We start from the raw sequence: 25,864 nt of genomic DNA on the forward strand, positions 1-25,864 counted from the left end.
GCAGAAGCATGTATTTGTGGACTTGGTTACCAACCAGTTTCTCAGTAACTCTCAGTGGTAGTATTTAGAGAAGGATGGAGTTAGCTAGTGCATAAATAGTTTTGGGAAATGAGATTTTAACATGGTTTGGCCAAGTATTCATATTGCTATCCTGACAGCTCTTTGCATTTTTGAGAGAATCATCCACTCAGGAAGTAGAAATTAAACCATGTTACAGAGATAACTAATCACAGTGTGAATGCTTATGCATGATGATTATGCAAAGCAAAAGTCGCAGCAAATCGTTTGTGACCAGTTCATAGACTTACATTTGTTTGCTTAAACCATTCATGGAATAATTTTCAAGCAAGTCCACGGAACTAGAGATGTATATAATTTGTGAACAGAAAAAATGTTAAATATGTCATTTGCAGTGAATACTTATTTTGGCTGTATTAAGAACAATGCTTTGCCCCATTCGCACTGGCTGATCAAATCATGGTAGAACCCAGTTTGGCTACAACTGCTGAAGCACTGTTTTTAACTTTTTATTTTATTTTATATTTTTAGCTGGTGTAGCTATGATTTTGATCTGATGTTCTCCCACATACACCTACTATGAGAGGTACTGAGGCTACTTTGTGAACTACTGAAGCTCCAAAAAAAATCTCCAACACTGATGAACTATTCTGGTAAGATTTAATATTGAGTAATTTCCAGCCTTCTCCAAAGATCTCACACTTAGTGCTACTATCTATCTATCTAGCTGTCTATTTTAGGATTTTATTCTGCTGCCCATCTCTGTAGTATCTGAATATCTTCAATGTCATAAGAACGGCCTTATCGGGTCAGACCAAAGGCCCACCTAGCCCAGTATCCTGTCTTCTGACAGTGGCCAATGCCAGGTGCCCCAGAGGGAATGAACAGAACAGGTAATCATCAACTGATCCATCTCCTGTTGCCCATTCCCAGCTTCTGGCAAACAGAGCCTAGGGACATCATCACTGCCCATCCTGGCTAATAGCTATTGATGGACCTATCCTCCATGAACTTATCTAGTTCTTTTTTGATCTCTGATATAGTCTTGTATGTCACATCAACATCAATAGCAAAGTCCCTACTGGATTTTGTGGTGCTTCTGGCACTTTGAGGGTCAAAATTCTTCTTGGGGTAGGATTTTTTGTTTAGATTTTTTTCAATAATTGTATTCATTTCCTCGTTTGGAGGTGGGGCTGGGCGTTGGGCGTAGAAGGGGGTGTCCGTGTTGGGTCTACTGATCCTGATGAAAGAACTTTAAGTACACAGTAACATTCTCCAGCATTTTCCATCTCTCCCACTGACCTCGAGCTGTCTTTTCTTCCTAGACAGGCATTTACAAGCACCATTCTCCCCCCCCCAACCCTCCCCATGGTGTAATTGCATGACCCTTGCACCAGCAAATCATGTTTTCATCTGTGTATATAAATATATATATACATATATATATGTGTGTGTGTATATGTATCTGTGCATATACATATATCTTATATGTGTGTGTGTATATATATTTAATATACATATGTGTGTGTGCATATACCAGTTTTCTTTATCTGCAAAAATTCTTTACAAAGCTCTAACCTGCTAGCTGTGGATATGCAAAATGATCACATACAACCTCACTGTAAAATGCTTGAGAAATACTTGCAAAAATATTACAGAGATGTAAACATACCAGGAGACCTGGGTGCTATTCCTAGCTTTGCCACTAACCTGCTGGGTGACCTTGGGAAAGTCTCTGTGCCTCAGTTTACCCTGCTGTAAAATGGGGATAATGACACTCGCCTCCTTTGTAAACAACTTTGAGATCTACTGATGAAAAGCACTAGATAGGAGCAAGGTATTATAATTACTAATTGTCTCATTTCTTGTCATCTTTGCCTTTCTGTTTGAATAATAATCTCGGTCATTTTCTCTGGTTTGCTGGAGATGAGGGAGAAAAGGAGCAACTCAAATTAGTTTAAAGTAAAAAGGACTCATGTTCAGGTCATCATGATTTTTTGATTCCCTCAGAGTTTGTGAGGATTTGTGGCGGATTTTCTCCTCACAGCTCCTCAGGCACTGACCGCTGCTGGGTCATGGAGTCAGTGATATTAAGCTAGTTGTCTAATTCCACTGAAAATTTTAAGCAACTTAATTTAGTTTTTCATTAATATATAAAAGAAACAACAAAAAATGCTGACAGCTTGTACTGAAACGAGTGCTACAGATCCAGCTCCACCAGGTTGCTTATTATTCAGTTTAACAAGTTACACATGGATTGTTTTTTCTCATTATCACTCACCCTTTGGCATCATTGTTCATATTGTCCAACATGTGCTTGATGTTTTCCAACCACAAGGAAGACAGTCCCAGTCCCGAACACCATACAGTCACTCTCTCCGTGGTCTAAGTATTCTTCTTGTGCCTCTCTCTAGCTCTTCACAAATTCCTGTGAAGACTAGGTTGTTAATGCTAGTTTTTGGCAAAAGTACCATCAACTTCAGTAGGCCAGGATTTCACCCCAGGTAAGAGGAGGGGACCCTCTTAAAGTGTGCCTGCTTGTAGTGGTCTCACCCTTTGGTGACTGACCTAGCAAGAAGCTATCAGAGGTGTGTATTTAGCCCCAGAAATTTTCCTTTACTCCTAATATTAGAATTGCCAATTTGAAGTCAGGGGATCAAGTTATAATCCTAGATACATGGTATTTTGAACTATACCATGTGGCATTACTGAGCACCCAGGAGTATAACACTCAGACCCACCAACTCCCCCACTGCAGTATCATCAAAAATAGAAAGGGATCTGAACTGCAAAATATGAATCTGGATCTGAATTGTCACAAAGTCATAATTTCCCCATCTTCCATAATGACATTTTGGCAATGAGACCTCTTTTGAAAAGAAACAAATTACTTTTTCTTGTATCAAATAACTAATGCACTCTGGAACGATTAAAGGCACAACAAAACCTGCCAATTTCAAACAACCAATCACAAATGCCCAAACTCCAGATTTTGTAACTGGGTCCTTTTTTTACAACAGGCTGAACTAAAATCCCAGATTCAAACCCTTTGTTTGTACTTCGGGCGATGTTTACAATACAGGTCAACTATTATATTTTAGGCCCACATCTAGATCTTACTTTGTCTGCCCTTTTGTTAATATTGAGCTAGATCAGGGGTTCTCAAACTTCATTGCACCGCAAGCCCCTTCTGACAACAAAAATTACTACACGACCTCAGGAGGGGGGACCAAAGCCTGAGCCTGCCCAAGCCCCCCTCCCCCCCCCAAATGGGGGGGCCTCTAACCTGAGCCCCACTGTCCAAGGCTGAAGCCAAAGCCTGAGCCCTGCTGTCCAGGGCTGAAGCCCTTAGGCTTCATCCTCGGGCCCCACAAGTCTAACACCAGCCCTGGCGACCCTATTAAAATGGGGTCGGGACCCACTTTGGGATCCCGACCCACAGTTTGAGAACTGCTGAGCTAGAGAATTCTGGTTCTAAATGAATCTACTTGGTGGTATTCGTATCTGCCCTTGTTAAGCAAAGGTTGTTGATATTGGCAAAATAATAGTTTGAATAAACAGATTATAATAGTAAGGACTGAGTCATGTACTGGTAGCCCTAATAGAGGTTGTAGACACATCTCAAACCTGCACCCTTTCAGGGTTCCTGAATTCAGTCTTGAATCGGGAGAAATTTGGAGAAGGAAGTGGGGGAGGTTTGTTACTAGGGAGGACAAATTGTAGTGGGGAATACTAGCGTATGACATTAACTAAACATGAGGAGGTGGGAAAAAGAAAGAAACAGACAGAGCCACATGGAAGAACCAGAAAAATGCAGAGTCTGCTCATAATTTCATACCTCAAAAAAGATTTAGGTTTGGTACAAATTCTAGACTGATGTTCAGGCTGGTTCTTATTTTATTCAAACTGATTCCATTAATCTATCACAGCTATATTTATTTCTATACATTACTATAGCATATCTCTAGCTCCTATAGCATCTATCTATCTATCTATCTATCTATCTATCTATCTATCTATCTATCTATCTATCTATCTATCTATCTATCTATCTTGCTCTGTGATACCAATATAAATAAATGGTTACCCAAACAAAGATTTATGGTCCTGGAGCAGGTTTATCCTATCAAGAAAGCGCTGATTTGAAGTATTTGAGATGTTGAGAGAAAGGAAACTTGGTCAGCTGATGAGTTGGAGGAAGGAGAGAATGCTGGTAGGGTGTACTGCATCCTATTCAAATTCTCAGCTGGATGCCATATCAGGATGTACTTTTCATTTGGCCTAGGGAATTGATTTTTTGCAAGTTGTTGTTGGCAAGTAGAGTTGAATCCAAAAGAAAGAAAATCGAAGAAGCCAAGTACTGCATGTAAGACTCAGAAAATAGTGCTGGAGACACGTACAGCATGATACAGTTACAATACTTTTGTTGCTGTATTCTTTTAACACGATGAAGAAACTAACTAACCAATGTCACAGATACCAACTCCATGACTATATTTGCTGTAGCGGTTTGGTAGATGGAGCACCACATTCACTGAGTCTGTAGTCATTGAAGTCAGAGATTTTCGCCCGTGACTTCAATCGTTGCAGGATCAGGACTTGGAAGGATAGTCAGGGAAAGAATCAATCCTTGACAAATTGTAATCAACATATTGTGGGAGCAGTGGTACAGGCTGGGTTGAAATGATGGGATCAGTGAAGGAGGCAGAAACCTAAAAAAGAGAGAGACAGGTGTCTCATTGGATGCAGATGAGCTTGGAAAAGGGCTCTTTTGGGGAAGTTGTGCTCTTGAGTGAGTTGTGGAACTAGGGTATTACTCCTGGGGGAATTCTGTGCCAAAAAATGAAAATTCTGAACACACTATTTTAAAATTCTACAAAATTCTGCATATTTTATTTGTCAAAATAACACAATATAATCATGCCCGTTTTAATTATTTTGGTAATTTATTTCAAAATACCTGTTAGCAAGTATGTCTGTAACAATACAGACAACAAAGAAGATCCAGGAAATGTTTTTTGACAAATAGATTCCTTACTAGGCATATTAATACAGAATTCTGAGTAATAATCCATTTAAACTACAATACAGAAGTAATTGCTGGGAAGAAATCTGGGAGTGAACCTGAAGGTTTGTTGGGTGTGGGTAGGGAGACATATGGAACAGGGTATTTTTGTTTTGGGGGAGGGATTGTTATGGAGTTGGGGAGCATCCCCCATCGAGACCTGGCTGACCCTTAGCCTCTCCCATTCACTCAGGAACATCTGCCCCATTCTCCTGCACCCCTCCCACTCCTCTGCACCCCCACTCAGCCAACCCTCCTCCCCCTAGCCCCAAGTGTTCCCGCACTCCCATTCAGCCCCTGTCCCCCCACTAGCCCTTCTGAACCCCAGTCCATGTGATACCCCAGCAGCACCATACGCCCCACTCTCTGTCTCCCCCATAACCGATGCCTCCTCACCTGGCCCCACGGACAGAGTGCTGTGAGGAATGCAGTCTCTCCTCCTCCCTATTGGCTGCTGGCTGCTATGGGCAGTGAGCAGCTGCCCTCTGTTCTGGCTCCACAACAGCTCCTGGTTGACAAAAGACATAACTGAAGCACCTCTCTGGCAGAATGTATTTTCTGCGGAGAAAAAAATATCTGCCGAGGACATGAATTTTGCACATGCACAGTGGCACAGAATTCCTCTAGAAGTAGGATATGTATGTTCTTTCTATCTTACGGTTTTATACTGCTGCCCATCACCATAGTATCTGAGCATTTTCCACATAAAATGAATAGCAAAGGCATGGTTTGCTTTCTGAGTCTGTAGTCCCAGGGAATGGTGATATCAGAGGGACAGGGGAAGGGGAGGAGAGAGTTGTATGGCCCTCTGCATGCTGGTGGCTATCTGCACAAAGAGAACCACAGCTGAAGTGAGGGTATGGAAGGAACAGAAGAAGGATGAAACCCTCTGCATTAGAGCGAATTCTTCCTTATTTTAGGGTACATCTACACAGCAGCTGAAAGGTGATTTCCTGCGCAGACAGACAGACTGCTTAGCTCTGCTTGAACTAGAGTGCCAACAATAGCAGTGTGGACATTGTGGCATGGCAGTGACTTGTGCTAGCCACCCAAATAGAGTCCTGCTCGACCCCTTTTGTTTGTGTACTCTGGTGGCTAGCCTGAGCAATGACCCATGCTGCGACAGCCACACTGCTATTTTTAGTGTGCTTGCTCAAGTAGAACGAGCACATGTGTGGCTACCCAGCCTGGGAAGCACCCTCCCAGCTGCTGTGTAGACACACCCTATGAAAGGTGACTCCCAGGCCAGTAGAGTGTTTGCCTAGTTGATGTTTTCCATTGTCCACTCAGCAAAATCCTCCAGGAGGGTTGCAAATGAGTGTCAAATGGTTGTATGAACATTTGTGTTTTCTGCCTCTGCATTGATAAATTGCTGAAACAGTCTCCTCATGAACATTCTTATTGCCCTGTTGTAGAGATGGTGAGCATGGATTGGTGTGTTGGCGCTTTATCGTTCCCCCTAAATGGAAAGTAATCTACTGCGACACTTTACCTGTCATCTCAAAAAAGGTGTGTCATCTGGGATTGGGATAAATGTGAGGAGTCAACATAGGAGAACACGAGTTGAGCATGCCTTTGGAGTATCTGCAGGCGGAAGCATAAACATGATTTTGTCGTTCTCCAGTGGTATCTGATGTATGGCCTGAAGCCAGAAGGACAGGCTCAGCAGCAAAGGGGGCAATTGCCCAGGGGCCCAGGTGATTTAAAAGAACCCAGGCACCCCCGGCCGCTGCTGCTGTGGTAGCGGCGGCGGCCGGGAGCCCCGGCCCTTTTAAATTGCCCAGGAGGGTTGCAGGGCTCCTAGGCACACGCGACCACTCTGGGCCCCCCTGCACTTTGGGGGGCGCCGCGTGCCAGCGCAATTGCCCAGCACGGTTGATCCCGAAAGTGGAAAGGCGGTCCTGAAGTAATGGGAGGTCCCAGAAGTGACAGATCTGTCACTTCTGCCCTGCCCCTTCCCCCCGGGATGGCCCTGGTCCTGGGGCCTGGAATTGCTGTTGGCGGGCCTGCAGAAGGACATCAGGAATTGTGATTCAATTTAGGATACATCTTTCCTGCATGGAAGTCAGGGTTGCCTAAGATGGATGTACAGGTCAGCAGTTTTATAAGGGTTAGGCAATATTTTGTTGTTCTTCTCCATGTTGTCTTTAAGGACATCAGCAAAACTAGAGTACGTTGACTAGACGGACAAACTATAGTTTGCAAGGTTCCACGTATTGGCTAGACCGGCTAGGTGGCCTGAAAGACCTGAATCAGTCTAGTTGTTGCAACGCTAGTGTCATCAGCTAAAACCCTCAAGAGTATTCCTGAGGCCTATGCTGCCAGGTTGGATAAATGCACTTTAGATACTGAAGGAGGAACAGCACAATTTGGTTGCATACAATTTATATATAATTTTAATGCCTTTCATACTGCCTGATAAAACTGGCCAATCACCTACGCATCAAGATGATGAGTATGATATACAAACAAATATAAACAGATACAGACAGAGTAAGCTTCTGGAGCACTTGAGTCATGCACAAGAGGCTTTCTCCTGAAGAAGGAGAGGATCACAGAGACAGGCTTGAAGGCAGAAGCATGAAATCAGTAGCAGCATGACCCAGTGGGCTGACTGTGTGACTAAGAGCCAGAAACTCCTGAGTTCTAATCCTCATTCTGCCACTGTCTCCTTCTGTGTCCTTGGGGAAGTCACTTAATCTCTCTCTCTCCTCTCTCTCCCCCTCTGTTTCTCCATCTGTAAAATGGGGACAATAATATTGATCTACCTCACAGAGATGTTCTGAGGGTAAATATATAAAGTTATTTGGAGACTACATACACTGAGATACATTTGCTGATATATTTAATGACAATGGCCTCTGACCTCTCAGATACCATGGTTAATTTGGAATCCTGACAATGATGGATAAAGTTCAGTGTGTTTCAGCTAGGGATGAGTCTGAAACCACTTTCACTTTGAGGAAGTCCAGGTCTAAACTTCACAATTCAGTCCCATTTCTGTAAAAATGGATAGATGCTGGGCTGGTAACTCCAAATTTCCTCAAGCATAGAGGGAGCTGTCGAGATTCAAACATCGTAGCTGTGCCCTCTCTAGTTTCAACAAGGGCTGAGTTGACAGATCAAGTTCTGAAACACAAGGAAAAACATCCAGGTCTTCCTTCCATATGATTGATGCCTTCCACATTATGAATGACCACTGGCAAGGATTCAATAGCAGATGAACAAAGGGGACTATGGGCATCAGTGCTATGTTTCTCTCTCCAGATAAAATCATTCAGAAATGCAAGATTTTGTAACTGCTAAAGTGAAGAGATCAGAGCACAGAATGTAAATTACACACTTGTTATAAAATGCTATTCAGAGTCACAGGGCTCATATGTTAACAGCAGAAACTCCCAATCCACCTTTCATATCCCCTTTTCAACATTCACAGAGAGGGACACAGTGGAGATTTATGTACCAGATGCACTAAATGAAGTGACTTATGTATCACTGAATGAGTTTGTGCCTTTCATGAAGCCAGTCTGATCAGCAAGGACCTGTTTGTACATCATCACGTTATAGTTCATCTGCCAAGAAACTTGGCTAACATTTTTACATCAGTTTTAACAAGGGAAACAGGTTTATGTGTGGTAAAGAACTTGCCTTTTTTTTCTTACCAAATTAATAATTTTCACACTGAAAGTGTGGATGTGCATCTTATCTACAGGTGGTGGATCAATAAGCATAAAACAAATATGTTGAGAACAACTTTTGCTCTTCAGCTATCTACTCTACTCTGGACTTTCCCAGCAAATAATCACTTCTGTACTCCTGCATTCTTTGAATCTATGGCAGCTGCTACTGTGTTGATATCCCTCTGACTCTTTCACAACCTGCTAATTGTCTGTGATTTTTCCTTTTTCTTACTAAGACCTTTTTCAAGTTACAGTGGCCATTTACATTGCTTAATGTCTTTTCCAATTTGCCCTGGCTAAGTTAGATGTTCATGCTGTGTTAACACTAAAAATTTAACAGTACATATGCAGTTTGTTAAAATGTCACCAGCTTGTATGCTTCATGTTGTCAGAAATCTGTGAACCTATTTTTCCCATGTGCAAATGCATTCTTGCTAGGAAGTGCTTTTGCCGTGAAAACTGTTACATGTCTAGATTTACACACCCACCTGGACACACAGTTAAGGCTATCTGTTGCATGAGAAATGTTCTTACCTCTTTCTCTCTCTCTAAGCCATTTGCTTTACGGAAGATTAACAGTTTTTATTATTTTGTTTGCATTAATTTTATGCCAGTAAGGAGTGTCTAGAATCAATGCAAGTATGAACCAAATTTTGCATTCAGTTACCATAAACCAGTGTATATCAGGAATTACTTTAGTGGAGTTTCTTCTGATTTATACTAGTGTAAATGAGAACAGAACTAGACCCAAGGGTACTAATATAGTAGAGGACATTTCCTCAGGTTTATATGAGAGTGGGTTGGGAATTTTTCAACAACATTTTTTTCCCTCTAAAAAATGCTGATTCCTCAAAACCAAAATTTGTCCTGAAGATGTATTGGTTTTGACAACATTTTTGTGGGGAAGTTTTCTCAGTTCCAGGATAGAATTTCTGGACGGGTACAAAGAGAGAGACCCCAGAATAACTAGTAGCCCATGAGGGATGTGGGAGACTCAAGTTTGAATCCTTGCTCTGAATCAGGCAGAGCCGTGACTCTGATCCAGGTTTCCCACACCCCTAGGTGAGTGACCTAACCACCAAGCTATTGGCCATTCAGGGTTGGGGTCTCTCTCTATCTCTCACTGTTTTTTAATGCCTTTCATACTGCCTGATAAAACTGGCCAATCACCTACGCACTTTTGAAAGGTCTCATTTTTGTTCTAATGAGGAATGAAAACAAATATCTAAACCTCAACATTCACAACATGGAACTCTTGTTTTCCAGCCATCCCTAGTTTCCACCAATGTAACTGTATTCAGTGGAGTTACACCAGCAGAAACCTGGAGTAAATCAGTAATGAATCACACTCCAGAGTTTTTATTTGCCCTCTCAGTGCCTTCACAAAAATATTTTAAATGTTGTACATTCTAGTGTTGCACCAGATTTCCCTCAGAATAGATACACAGGGATGCACTAATATACATTCATGTTCTAGTGCCAGTATTTGGCAAATGCTGACTTTGTAATGGCTTCTTCCGTTTATACTTATCTGAAAGAATGGCTCATAACAGCATGGTTTTCCTAGGTTGTAATCAGGACCTATGCACCGTCCCAAATAGTGGAGGGGGCACCACACACTTCTGTATTTGGGACCTCCAGAAGTGAATATTGATCTCAGAGCTTTTTCTGGGACAGTGCACCTCCACACCATCCGCTACACAAATATGTGACTAAGGAGCCACTGACACCAATGCACACTGGGGGCAGGATTATTGAGTAAGAAGGTATCGTTTTCATATGGTCCCTCTTCAGAATACAACCACACTTTTAATTAATTTAAAATTAATAATAATGGCCACAGTATTCAAGCAAAGCCTGTCCTTGCCTAGATCAGAGTGCATGCAAAATTGAATGCAAATCAAACTTCATCTACTTTATATTTGGGTTTGTTTTTTTCATTTAAAAAACAGGGAGAATGAAAAAATGAACAACAGGACAGAGGAAAATCAGATATTTTTCAGGGAACAGGGAACTTGTCTGTGATTTTTTTAAATGAAATGTTAGAATAATGAGATCTAGGCAAGTACACAAATCATTAACTTCATCGTGGTGTAGCGGGCCCACATAGGACCTTACACACCAGGTAAGCCCGATATTAAGGGTTTACATGGGGGCATATGGCCTTGGGCAACCCTTTATCACCATAAGAAATATCACCCTAGATGAGTAATATTCCAGTGTTGAGTATAGTCTGAGCAGTACTCTAGAGTCTCTATCAAGATTGGCTCTGAAAAGTTGGTGACGATAGTGCTGGGTTTGTAAATTAGATCATGTCACTAATATGACAGTACTTTGACTTACAGTACAATTCCATTTAACCAAAGCTCATAGCCAAAGGATTATTGGCTGCATTTGTAGCATCAATATGTCCCACATGCTGCTCCACTCTTTTAACGTCACCCATTTCCCTCCAAAGATTAGATTCTTTCAGTTTAACAGCTGCATTGGGTTGTCACTGAAATTGTTTGTCACTCATTGAGATGTTCTGGTATAAATCTTGTGTTGCTACATACCACTTATACACGGATAAATTGCAAATGAGAAGTGTCATTTGACTCAAATCCACAGTTTAAAAAGCTAGTGTGACATTCTGGGGATCACCCAGACCAGTATTGTGTTCTGTCACCATCCTGCTCTGTAATCTGGGGTACCTCAATGCAAAACTGCTATGGCCCAGACCCCTGACACCAGTCACCTGCCCTCAAGCACAAGGTCTCACCCTGACTTCCACCAGCCTAGTCACTTCTTGCATGGTGACACAAACAGTCCTTCCAGTCCTGAGACTCTGTCCTTCACAAATCTGTCCTTCACAAGTTCTTAACTATCGGGCACTGGGACTTTTCTTCTCTGGGTCGTCACCCCCAAAGGCATGAAACCAGCCCGCAGGTATCAGCTCAGTTGGGGATATACATTCCACACAGTTTGCACAACAGAGACCTGCTTGGGGCAAAAATAAACAAAAAGTTTATTTAATAGAAAAACCACAGATTCAAAGATGAAATAGAAAGCCAAGCAAACACAGACAAGTTACACAGAAAAACAAACAGAAAGACACTACCTCAGGCTTTACGTTTCCATATTAGATTAAATCCTTTGTCTAATACAAGTTACCTATTGCCTCTCTATGTATTTTGCCGCCCCAAGCACGGCAGTCAGGCGGCTTTTGGCTGCATGCCTGTGGGAGGTCCGCTGGTCACGCGGATTCAGCAGCATGCCTGAGGGAGGTCCACCGGTCACATGCCTTCAGCGTATCCACCGCCGAATTGCCGCCGAAGCCGTGGGACTGGCGGACCTCCGGCAGGCACGTCGCCGAAGGCAGCCTGACTGCAGCCCTCACAGCAACCAGCAGGCTGCCCCCTGCGGCTTGCTGCCCCAGGCACGCGCTTGGTGCGCTGGTGCCTGGAGCCGCCCCTGTTGCCTCTGAACGGTTTCCTAGCGTACTGTAGGGGGATCCAGCATTCACAGACAGCCTTCTACTTTCAAGACCATCTCTCAGGTTATGGATTAAAAATTCAGTTTCAAGCCTCCTTTTTTAAAAAGCTTCCCCCTCCCCCCACATGGTGATTCATGGTTATTCAGAGTGGGGGAATGTCATCTTGTCTCAATCTCTTTCCATTAACCTTAGTGCTCCACTATTGTCTTTTCCTGGGCTGGACAATGGAGGAGTCCTTGGAGCTGGTTTCAGGTAAAAACCTGGTTGGGAGGTGCCCCTGCCTGGCTGATCGCTCACTCACCTGCTGTGAGGTGGAGCTGAAGTTTTATGGATAATACATAAATTCATAACTAGAGACAGAACACCTATCTCATAATGATTATTAAGTTTAGAACATTACAAGCGTTCATAAAACACCTTACTCAACAGATTTTATAGCACAATAACTGTATACAACCAGTTCATTCAATTGCTTATTCTTTGGGATTCAGACCCCTCCCCTCACCCCCATTCTCCCCTTGAGGTATCTGGCCACTGATTGTCACAGCTAGATTGATTCATTTAGGTAAATTGTGAGACATTGTTCTGTGGAGGTAGAGAAGGGGAATATAAAATACAAAGTTAGTGACAGCTGTGACGTACAAGTACTTAGGAGGCCGTAATACCAAAGAACAGGCCCCAAATCAGCAAGACATGCCTAATTTGAAGCATACGAGTTGTCTCATTGAAGCCAGTTGGAGGTGGTGGGGGGGGGGGCAAGCACCACTGACAGTCATGCCCAAGGTGACTCAAGTTCAGGTCTTAAAAAATTGAGAGATCCAAAATCAGTGGTCAGGTTTGAAAATTAGCTTTTGCCTATACTACTTGCTCAGATGTCAGGCCTATTAACTATGGTCCCAGTTATCAAGATTTGGCTGCTAGTGACTGTTTAATAGTCTAACATGCACTGTTTATTTTTAATATTAATAATAAGCCTTAGTAGTACTAGGAGAGTTATGCCAAGCAAGTCATCCAGGGTTTAGGTAAGAATGGAATAAATTACAATCTTGGTGAGAACCAGGCATTAATACCTTTTCAGTCTTCACTTTACAGCACCGTTGTTCTCCAGGAGATGTAAATTTATATACACTATATATGACCTTATTTCAAAATAAGTACCATGCCGTATGATGACTAATAAGGTCAAGACCCAGACACTATGTTCCATGAGGGTAAAAAAGGATTTCATAACACAAGAATGTTACAGGCATGATAAGGTAATGAAAAAGCCTGTCACTGAAATGGAATTAACAAAGCTGTCCTACTGGACTTTGTAATGACTTTTGATTTTGCCCTTGTAATGAACTAAGTAGAGGAAATTTGATTTGGATTTTCCAAGCTGTGTTCCCAGATGCTTATGACAAAAACAGACGTTCAAGAAAGCATGAAAGCATATTCCATTGGATTTATAGTATTTAGACTCTCTTATCTATGCCAGCATTTGTTTGATAAATTATAGCACCACTTATGGTGGTCATTCCAGTACATTGCACTTTAGAACATACAGTGCTTAACTATGAGAGCTGGGCAAATACCTGAATACTGGCACAAATAACAAAACTCAACTTGCTTAGGCTATTGTTCACCTTCCTTTTATGTTCTCTTTCTGTGGACACTCTAGCCAATCACTTTGCTGGCAGGAAAGTTAATGGAAACAGCAAATTTTAAGCAAATACTAGAGAATATTTGTGGCAGGAGAATTGTAAACTTGTGTATTTAGTCTATCTAGGTTCTTATAATGGCAAATATTGACACTGGAAACCGGATTCTAAATGTTATGCTTAACCAATCAGGGAGCAAAGATATACAATACTGTATGTCCAGGACTTACAGAAAGGGGAAGGTATAGCTCCCGCTGTTCTGTTAACATCAGAAGGAGAACTCCTCCCTCTTTGCCCTGGCTTAAGGGAGCCACTTCCAATATGGAATCAAACAAAGGGACAAAGTTAATGCTGAGTGGGAGATGTACATCCAATGGGAGTGATAATGATTAAGGAAAGATTTCATGGCAGGGTCCCTTAACCTGCTCATTTCCAGACAGTCTAACATTTGGGTTTCTTAAAAGGTGTTGAATTTTTGTAATGACAGTATAATGTTGGTTTTGGCTCTTACCTCAACGCCACTGAAGCACACTTTTGATCATAACTCTTTTTTAACAAAGATTTTTTTTTTCTTTTGGATGAATGTCAGTAAGATTCTCCATCCTACGCAGGTCTAAATGGTAGTAAAAATCTAGGGACTGGAATTATTTGTAGAACACATTCAACAAATAATATAAAATAGTAAATACATTCAGGAAAATTGGAAGCTGCTCACAGGCACTTCACAAACAAAAAAAGAAGCTTAAGTTCATTGACTAAATTATTCCCTCTCAGTTATTCCCTCCATCCTTTATATCACATTGGAGGGAGAAACCATTGCTCCTAAAGGCTACAGCAGCTGCCAGTACTAAAAGTTGGAAATATATTATTTTGAGAAAAAATCCTGGTCCCTTCTCCACAGGAGGAGTGGACATCTGGGAAGTCAACAGGGGGAACGTACTGTGCCATAGAGCCAGGCTCCTCAGCAGCTCCCTGCATGCTGCCACACAAAGGGAATTTGAGGTGCAGAGTGGCAGGGCCAGTAGATCCACACTAGCAATTCTTCCTATGCATGGGAAGGTACTGCAGAGGCTACTCCAGTTTTAAGCCTGGAATATTGGCTGTGGAGCAGCTCTGTTATCATTCCATTGCATAGGGGAAGGATCCTTTGCCCCCCAAGAAATACCCAATTTAAGTCTAGGTGCTTGGGCTAGATAGACGATAGAGCTAATCGTTCTATTACTGATGTTATGTTATTTTATTTCTCATACACAAAGCTGCTATATTGTATGTCTAATCTATTTCATTATAGGCAGATATAGTAACACCCTTAAAGTTTCTAACACTTTCCATTATAAGACCCTGTTGTCAGTTGTGTATAACTTTGCCAAACTTGAGCCAGCTCAAATTTTCCACGTCTGCCTTAGGCTGCTTTTTAAGTTCAGGCATTTCTAAGAATGAGGTTAGGGACAAATACATGGTTTTCCCCATGTAAAAAAAAGGTCTTACAATGGTTTCATTGAGAAGCTCTAGCAATTCCATGCTTTGGAGCAAGGACTTGAAATTTGGACTTTGGAAATTTAGTTGCACTGGTGTCAGGAATGTGCCTTTTGCTTTCACTGTGAAAACTCATCCAAAGTTATATACCTCTGAAATATCACAGTTCTCACCTACTCAGTTGAGATTTGTGAGAAGCTGGTAGCTTAATTTCCTAAAGATTCCATCTGCAGTGAGTATGTAGTTCACACAATTCTGTGTGACCAGACTGTGCAAGTGTCAGCCCCACAGAGTGACTGAGCATGCACCATCCCAGGGCCGCGGGGCTGACCAGGACTTTCCCTGCAATTGCGCCATTGCTTCTCTCTGGAGTTAATTATCAGAATTGAGAGCAGGGTGACTGTCTGTCCAAACAGACTGAAGGAGAAGGCGGAACCAGCCTGACTTGAATGTAGGAGGGTAAGGAATGGGGCAGAAGGGAATAGGGAACAGAGGCAAGGATTGCAGGAGGGAATGGGAGATAAGAGGAATGGCAAAATTAGTTTCACACACACACACTCCCCTCTAGAATCTGTTCCTGATAGAGGAATGTGCATGGGCAACCTTAACTCTGGCATTTCCTCTCTTTTAGGTGCTTCACTTTGCAACCTTAGCATTCTTTTAAGATGTTATTTGTATGCAATGTATATTGCAGTAGAGTCCAAAATGCACTAGGGTGCTGTACAGACATATAGGAAAATACATTCCCTGTCCCAAAGAGCTTGCATACATGGCTGTATGAGCGAAATTAAAACACCAGATCTGAGTGTACCTGAACTTTTTTTTTCTGGTTGAACCATTTCTAGTCAAAAGATTTTCAATATACAAATTCTAATGATTTCTAACAAAATGGTGAAAACAGTTAATACCTGGTGTGATTCCTAGTTGTCATTTTTTCAGGTTGTCTTAATAGTCTGTACAGAATAATAGAACACTAAAACCTCTTTATCTCCACTGCAGGACAGAGGCTTTATTGTGATGAACTTTAGAATATGCTGTGCAGTACATTATGTAGTGTCAACGAAATATCATCACATTTTGCAAAGTGCAATATTTCTTCCTGGTAAGATATGAGAGACATTTGTGCATGGCCAACTCAGTCCTGACCTCTTCAGTAATTACAAACTTTCTTCCAAAACAAATTTTAAGACAATCGCCAGGGAAAAAAAAATAAAGATAGTGAATATGGAAAAAAAAATCTGTTGCATCAGTTCAAATACTAGGGCAAATAACAGATGTAATTAAAAAGAAACATTACAAAGAAAATTGTCTGACAGATTTTATAACCATTAAATAAAGTCCACCTATTTAGCCCAGCATGCTTAAAACAGACTAGACTTAAGTGCACAATTTTTCTTAAAAGGCCAGCACGTCTAACCATTCTCAATATCCTTGGCTCACAAAGTTCCTCATGATTGCAGGAAAAAAAATTATGCTTTAAGAAACATTTCCCCTTCATGTAGTCCGGCATAGTTCACAGGTCTGTGTTCCCACAAAGCACAGTTGAATAGTACTAAAATTTATACTTATATTTCCTGTGAGAAAGAGATCGCTGGGTCTGGAATAAATTCAGTACCAAATGAAATCTAGAGTCTGCACACACTAGACACAGTTTAGTAAGTCTGCTACAACAGCAGGACTTGCATCCTGTTAAGCTAACCAGTTCTACTCCATATTCTAGGTGCAGCTGGTAACACCATTTAATAGTAAGTTGGACTGACACTTCCAATTATTAAAGACCCCTTTTCACTTGGTTATAACTTTGCCAAACTTTAACTGTTTGGGCTGACATTTCCCATGCCAGGCAAAAGATATTCTTTGGAAAATTTCAGCCAAAATGGTTCAGCGGTTTCCAAGAATGAGGCTAGGGAAAAATTGGTTGTTTTGCTCAAGTTAAAAAATTCTGATGACCTTTTCTTTAAAAAGTGCTTGCTGTATAATGCTAAATACTTTGAAAAATAGATTCTAAGTGCCTTAAATTTGGCACCCAGAATTAGTGGATATTTTTTACCTTAATATCTCTGTGCCTTAACTCCCCATCTGTAAAATGAGGGAATAATACCCTGTTCATCTCACGGCAGTGTTGTGAAAATAAATTGATTCATGTTTGTGAAGCACTCAGGTACTAGAAGGATGCGGGCCATAGAAAAGCTCATGAAGAAATGTAATAATTCCATCTTTAGATCAGGTTTGGAATAGTAAGCAGTAAATAAGGCCTGAACCAACACATTGGACAATGACTAATTTTTTGAGTTAATCACATGAATTAACTGATTAATCAACAGCCCTGGTCCGCATTGTCGTAGTGTAGAGAAGGCCATAAGCCTTCCAGGCTATATAGGACTCGAATTTCTAATGTAAAATAAAACAGTTGGTCGGGGTGGAGTGGAGGTGGGGGGGGATCCTTTATCCAGAAAAGTAGAGCACAAGTCCTTTCTTGTCTTTGCAAATCACCTTTAACATACCAAGCATGCTCCCTTCCTAAATGAAACACCAAACAATATCTCTTGGCAGACGGATGGAGTTTCCTGTAGGTCACTGTGGGAGAAGATGTTCTCAGAGCCTTGGTGACCCAGGGATGCCTTACAGGAAACTCACTATGATACAGTGAATGAGCATATTCCAAATATCATGCACTGTCTATGGTGTCGTATTTGGAATATGCTCATTCACTGTATCATAGTGAGTTTCCTGTAAAATGGTAAGAAATAAGCAACATGCATTTAAAACTTTAAAACTTATCCCTAGCTTCTGACTGAGTGTTCTGTTCATTCCCTCTGAAGCACCTGGCAATAGCCATGGTTGAAAGACAGGATACTGCACTAAATGGACCATAAGTCTGACCCAGTATGGCCATTTTTATGTAAGATTCATACAAGTAAATGCACACTGTATTCTTCTATAATGCACCATTTTGATTTAACACCTCTTAGTGATCAGGAACAAATGTGATTGAACGCACTGAGGCTGAATTTTCAAAGGAGATGGTTAGGTGCCAAACTCCCTCTGACGTTCAGTGGCAGTTGACCACCTGAAATCTCTTTGGCCCAATTGAAAATCCAACCCTCAATTTTTAAATACAAAGAAATCTATAACCCCTAAGAGATACTGTAAAGTTCTAAAAAGATGTATTCATCTTGACTGATAGAGGGCTTCAGTGCCGTATAGTAACAGATGAGTTCTGGTCAGATGTTTTCCACAAGTACCTTTTATCCAGTCTGGAGAACACCCCTAGCTCAGCCCCATATTCCTCACCCTTCTAGTCCAGGTAATCCCCATTATACTCTGATCATCTCCCAACAAATCCATAAGATTTCACATCCGGGTTTCTTTTACAGTCCATCAACACGACAGACAGGCTAGAAAATAGTGTGCCCCAAATGTCATGTATATGTGTCTTAATCATTCAGCCAAACACAATATTGGTATAGCTAAAAATGAGTTAATGAACCCGCCACATGCTTTTCTTATCATCATTATTATTATCATTATTATTATTATTTATTTCCACAGAAGCAAGGCTTAGGGAAAGTTCAAAAGCATAGAAAAGTCAAATATAGTCAGGATGGTCTAACCGTTTAGTTCACTGAAGGAATGAGGAAGTGGTAACATCTCTCGTTAATTCAGCAGTTTAATCAGTTAAAAACGAACTGAACCATTTGCATTGTGCAATAAGCTCTACTTTTCTGTTTATCACATGGAAAACAGGCAAACAAAAACTGTGGAAACCCCACACAAATGGGCCCTACAGAGGGCTGCCAGGAAACCAATGGTGGCAACACATCCCATAGCAACATGGGAAAAGGAAGAAGTAGCAGTTGGAGTCATTTTCAGAGTTAATGTTTCATGTGTTGAATAACTTCGGTTGGTTCTCTAGAGTTGGCTGCTGACATTTCCTCCCATATTTCCATCCTTCCCTTAGACATGTTTACCATTAAATTAATGAGACAGAGGTGGCCACCCATGTGCAGAAGGTATTATTTTTAAATGCAGCAGGAGCTATTAAAGTTTTAAAACATTCCACATTTTACCTTTGTAAACATCTTGGAAAAATTATGTCATAATTTGTAAAATCCCATTTTTTACCTGACGTTCGAAACCCTACATTTGCCCGTGACATTTTTTCATTCGTGGGATAAGAGTTAAAGGCTTCTCCTCTGAAAAGTGACTGTAAAAATGATAGTAGGCATTCATATTTGTATCTCACTGATTTCCAGACATAGTAGAATCTCAAATGTGGATTTCTTGAATTTATAGCATTTAGGATTTATTTCAAAATGATTGCTTTTATTTTATGCATGACATTATATCCGTTGTTAGGGACACTTATGGTGTGGTATGATTGCCTCAAAATTTATTGTAAACAAATCTGATCTTTGGCATTTATCATCCTGTTCTGTATTTATGCCTTGTAGCGGGGTGGTCACCCCGCTCCTGCCCAGAGGGGTAAAACAGCCTGGGGAGAGGGCTGCTCTGGGAATAGAAAAACCTAGGCTGATTGGGGAAGCAGTGTCAGCGGGGGCCACGCCCCAATCAGGCCACAGCTGGCCCTATAAAAGGCTGTGGGCCAGGAGCTCAATCAGAGTTTCATCTAGCTGTGGAGGGAGATGGGCCTGGCTGCTGGTTAGCATACTAGGGTACTTGAGGTGGAGCAGGGCTGGGGAAAGGCGAGAGGAGCTGGGGAGCTCCTGCCTGGCAACTCCTCAGGCTGCCGGCCTTGTGCAAAGCCAAATAGGTACTGGGGTTGCAGGGGGCAGCCCAAGGGCTGCAGAGGCAGCAGAGGCAGAGGCAGCAGATCCAAACCCCCCTTGCCTGCGATGGGTGGCTTGTACACTGCAGTCTGCCACAGTGAATGGGGGCTAGATGGTGACTGGCAGTAGCCTTATACTGAGGCAAGATGGGGATAGAGGGTTGGGGGTTCCCCTGGGTGGGGAGGACCAGATTGTGGGTTGCTGCAGTGGGCAGAACTCCTGGGCAAAGGGCATCGGGGTCCGGGAGGGACATGGGGGCCAGTGGCAGGCGAGACATCAGCCAAGAGTGTTTTCCTTCTGTCTTTGCCCCTAGTTTCCTCTGCCTCAGAGAAACCTTCAAAAATCTTTTATGTGCCTGTGTTGGATCTAATAGGACCCAGCTCATCTGGTGGCCAAGAAAAGCTCTGCATTGCTGCACAGAATTCTGACATCCCTGTCTTACACAGCTAGTGGACATAGAATAACAATGGGGATTGTGAGCTTTTTCAGGATCCTTCTGTATCCCAAAGAATTTTTGTGTGTGAGGTTTATGGGAGATATTCTATAAAAACTACACCAGCACTTTTCCTTGCACTTTGAAGAGCCCATGGTTTGTTTGAGTTAATTGTACAATTCCGTTGATGATACCACATCTCCTGTGAGGTCTGTTTCTAATGGTGCAAGCACATACCATAATTCCTATCAAAGAATGTGCCAAGCATCTCTTATGAACTGATAATTAAATGAAAAATACACTTTTTATAAAACAGAGGCCTTGCTGTTACCTGAGACTTTCATTGCGTGAGATGGCATTTGTTAGATGGAAGTTTTTGGCATTGACTTTACTTTATAAATTCTTTTCTCCTATAACTTATGCCAATAAGACTGGTTTTTCACATTGAATATAAGTTACTCATGGACACACAAACATACACATCTGGTTATTTTGTTAACATTTTGAATATTAGTGTGAATATAACTGTGACCCAAAAATAGATTTCTGTTTAGGGTTATTAATGAACAAAGGTAATCATAAAAAAAGGATTATGTATTGTTACTCATGTTTTGTCTTCACATTGTATGCTATTTTTATCAACCAAACCCAGTGTAATTCTCTAAAGAGACTTGAAATAATAAACTTGTCTTAAGTCAAGAATACATCCCATCAACCTGTTGGCTCCTAATTCTGTTTTGAAATAAGCAGCACTGTGCTAGAAGCCATTTAGCTGTTCTTTTAGTCTGTGTTTCCCATGAACTCTTGGCTATAGGCAATCTGTAAGTACAAAACTGGGCTCAAACATTGACATTATTGGAATTAACAACTTCTGAAGGAGCTGGGTGGAAAAACATTTACATGCTGTGCACCTTGTATGATTATGATTAATATATAATCTTGATCTCCTAAGACCTGCTATTTTTGTTCACTCCAACAGAAGCCACTGAGAAACAGGGGCAAAAATCCCCCTTTTGAACTTTGTTGTTTTTCCAAGAAATGAAACATTGTATAAGAATTTGGGTAATGTATGTGCACGGCTCTTTGAGTTTATGTTGAGAATTTATGCGGGGTGGAAATCAAAATACACAGCATCTGTGTGAAGAATGTATGCAGGTCCTGGGGAGATTTGACATAGAAACAGCTTGACAGTGTGTGACCAGACAAACTGGTACCTTGCAAACTGGCTAGTATGTACTTCCCCTGAGTGCATTTAACTCCCATTCTATTGCTTTTGGAATAGCAAACTAACTAAGTCTCCTTGGAAATAAATGGCTTCCTCGCTGGCATGCAATGTTATATGGTTTGCTGTGAACAGGTATGATAAAAACAAAATAATAAAGCATTGAATTTGGTGTCCAGTGCCTGACAGCCACTGGGCCCCTTAACAAAAATAAGCTTAAAAACACACACACACACACACACACACACACAGAGAGAGAAACGGAAACCAAATCTAAACAAAACCTAGAATGAAAGCACAAAAAATTATCTTAGGGCTCAACCATAAACTCTGTTGTGCATCAATGCAGAGAGGAATGGGAGTATATCAGCGATGCCACAGACCTGCTGATAGTAGGGGCATAGAGTGAGGGCAGCGGCTTCAGCAGATGTTACCGAGTATGCTCAGTTCATATGATCATGCTCAGTACAATCCAAGCAGCAAATCTGGAGGAGCATGTGACCCCCGCATTAAACAGTACTGCAATATAAATGTTAATCAACTGTAATAACAGTAAAGAAGTAGTTCCTGCAGATATTATTTAATATGCTGGTTGCTTTACAGTGGAGCTTTCTCTGAGCCAGTGTGCCTACTCCATGACCTCCCGGGATGACTGTCTAAAGCCAGGGAGCATAATTAAAGTCACTCATTGGCCTCTCTCCTGGTTCTGCCCAGGAAATTGTCAATGGGTGCCCATTATACTACTGATTTTTGCAATGTGAACACTAGTCCACTGGGAACTGGATTGAGACCAGTAACTGATTTCATACAGACCACCAAGTAGTATTAAGTTTTGATCCTGCAAACTGGGAAGGACTCAGGTCAGTAACCTAGAGGCAAATGAAGCCATCACTGCCATCTCCTCTTTTAATTCTGCCTGTTTGAAAGTCTCCATGTATTATTACCTCACTTTGAGCTTCCATATGACATAAAGGGGGCTGGGATGCTTCTTGTATGATGTTTCTTGAATAAAGTCAGTACTTTTTCCTCAATGTCATCGCTTACTGGAGCAAAGTACCAGACTGAAATCATCTGTGTTTGATTAGACAACTCATCCTAGGTTCTGGACCTTTCGATTTCTGCAGCATATTTGGAAATGAAAGACACACTGTTCATGATGGGTGGTTTAAATTGATGCAGCCCATTGAAATCTGCAAGGAAAAGGCAAACTGCCATTACTAGCATTTTCAGGAAACAGTTGAATAAGGAAAAGTAGAACTCTGGTCTATATTGCCAGTAATTCATAATGTCAACTGAGTCCTGGAGCTAGAAAAATACTAAACACCAGTCGGCACTGTTATTTGCATGAAGTTGGCATTTTACAGGGCATTAAATATTTTGGCCATATTTGTAGTCATTTTCTTTTACCAACACCAATTCAATTACATAATTCATTTTCTAACTTTAGTTATTTATTCCTGACTCTCTCTCTCCTCTCAATCTCATTTTCCAGTTCTCTGAAGCTTTGTCCTGCTTGTTTTTCTCCAGATTTTCCTAGACTTTCTCTAGGTTCTTTTCATCTAGTTAGTTTCATTCTGTTCTTTTTCTTTTTCTTTTTATATTGTATATTTCTTCACTTTTCCTCTTCCTTGCATTGTTTATTGTCCTCTTTCTTATTGTGTTTCTTTGTTCTCTCATTTGCATTATGGAGTCTGTATCTATATGTCATTTCTCTCTCATCCAGTATTTCTTTACTATCTTGCATAAAAAATATAGAAACTGGACATGGTCAGGACCTTTTACATCATTTATTTAATCCCTTGGCAGTGCGGGATTATTCCCATGCTATAGGGCCTGATCTAAAGCTCATTGAAATCAATGGAATGGCCAGTGCAGTTTTAAAGGATTCAACAAGAGGGACCAATTTATTTCAATTGTGATGATCTTTTTTATGACATAAAACTAATCTGAGGCCATCATGTCCTTTTACATAGGCAGATGAACAACTGTCTGGTAGTATATATTACAGCTGGTAGAAAAACAGGATGAAAGTTTCACATAACATTTTTGCCTTCTTCTACTCACTGAGATTTTGATGGACATTTTTGTTGAAATTGGGAATTAAAAAAAATTTCAACCAGTCCTAGTAATGTTGATTTTGGCCACTGACATGGACAAGATTTGAATTGCTGACCTAGAGGTTAGGGCCAACATTTTCAAATTTAGGTGCCCAAAATTAGCCACCTGCATCTATATTTAGGCACCTATATAAGTGGGCTGATTTCAAAGGTCCTGATCACCTGCAGAGATTTCATGGACTTCACTGGGACTCGTGAAACGTCAGCATCTCTGAAAATTGAGCCACTTGTATTTAGATGCCTAAGTGCAAATTTAGGGTGGGATTTTTCAAGGCTGTGAGGGGATTTGGACATTCAGTTCTCCTTAATATTAACAGCAACTGGGCACGTAAATCCATTAGGCAGTTTTGAAAAATCTCACCCTTAGTTACCTAAATTTTGATACCCAAATTTGAAACTTTTGGTCAAAAATATTACTACTTCCTATTACTATCCCCTGAGCCATCCAGTGCTTCGTTCTTACTTATGTCTCATCGTACTATTCTCCGTGCAGACAGGATGATTTAAGATATCCCTTTAAAACAATGCAGAAGATCAGTATATGCACTGTGGCTACAATCTCAAACAAAAGTTACATTTTAACCCTCATATTACAGTGTGTAGACATGCCCCATTATACCCATCATATTTTGTTTTTTATGCTGTAGGATGACAAAATAATCTGATAGAGAAAAAGCTACTCTACCCTACCAGTAAGGACAAGAAGAGGAACTCGTCACAATGCACAGAAACAGTGAGTATGACAGTGCAGTGACTTTTACAATTGTTTTCAGTCAGTGCTCTAACAACTAGCACTTGGGCTGACAGTTGCACGGATGAGGTGGTATGAAATTTAGACAGCGCTGATCTGCTCAGCACTCTGTAAACCATAGACAGCATTCTGGCCAAAAGACAGACCCAGGCTTGCCTAAGTACATACAGCTATGCCTAATGATGCAGGGAAGGAAGACCCTATGGGTGAAATTCCCCCTTCCCCACACGAAGCCAAGGTAATCGGGCTCTACGTGGGGAACTCAGCAATGATTGGAGATGTAAGTTACTTCCACACCAATCAACGTGCAAGCTGCTTTTCCATTCGTAGCCCTATCCATGCCATGCCACCGGATTCAGAGCCAGCACAGCTGCACCTCCATGACTCTGAGCACCACGCTGCAGAAGCCCCACTGCATGGCCACTCCACTGAAATCCATACCCAACAGATAGTCCTACCACAGTGGTATAAAGGGCTGTAGGCAGAGCCATAGGGTGAAATTCTCCCAAGGATATAAATTAATTGGAAAGCAGCTCATTGTAGCTATGACAGGATAGGACTCTATTGATTTTTGTTTTGTCCATAGTTGTAATTGTAATGATTAGAATGTATGGTGTTGTTTTTAAAATATATTGGCAACTCCATGTGCTGTGGGAAGAGGTTTTAACTGCCCCAAGGAATCAAGTCTCAGCCTATTGCATATGAGCCATTTGAAGTCAAGTGAAGTGGTAATAGGTTTGTTAATTACTCGGAGCCCGACTCTACTGCAGGACAATTAAGTTTGCAGTCCACAAACAAAAAGGAGAAAACATCTGTAGATTCCCAAAGCCACAAAAGAGAAGCTGCAATTTTAGTCTCGATAGAGTGAACATGACCCAGAAGAAGAGGAACCCAGTTATGTTCTTAGGCTAAAATTGGTTAGTCTGAAATTACCTCTCCTATCTAAAGAAACTGACAGAGGAGGGTCACCTGTCTTGGATGTATTTTCCCAGAGAAAGGGGGGAAAGTGAGTCACAAGGTCTGAGGGTGTCTATACAGGAAATAGCATTTTGTTAAGTTCTCCCTCTACTGCCCTCCAGATGCCATGATTTCACAGAGGTCCTTTGGAATGTACAGGACCTGGTGAGGGGAGGGTGATGGAAAAGTACAGGCTGGGTGGAAAGAAAAAATGAGAAATGCTGAGGTTAGAGTGTGAGA

General features: G+C 41.3%; 1 long non-coding RNA gene across 1 annotated transcript in view; it reads left to right on the forward strand.

Moving 5' to 3' along the window:
- Positions 1-547: 547 nt before the first annotated feature.
- Positions 548-25,864, forward strand: part of LOC103307366 (uncharacterized) — an 86,431-nt gene continuing 61,114 nt past the window's right edge. Inside the window, exons 1-2 of the long non-coding RNA XR_006175099.2 lie at positions 548-671; positions 24,564-24,649. This is a non-coding gene — a long non-coding RNA (uncharacterized LOC103307366). The remainder of the gene's footprint in view (positions 672-24,563; positions 24,650-25,864) is intronic.

The sequence above is a fragment of the Chrysemys picta genome, chromosome 1 (assembly GCF_011386835.1).
Source record: "Chrysemys picta bellii isolate R12L10 chromosome 1, ASM1138683v2, whole genome shotgun sequence".
Lineage (NCBI taxonomy): Eukaryota > Metazoa > Chordata > Testudines > Emydidae > Chrysemys > Chrysemys picta.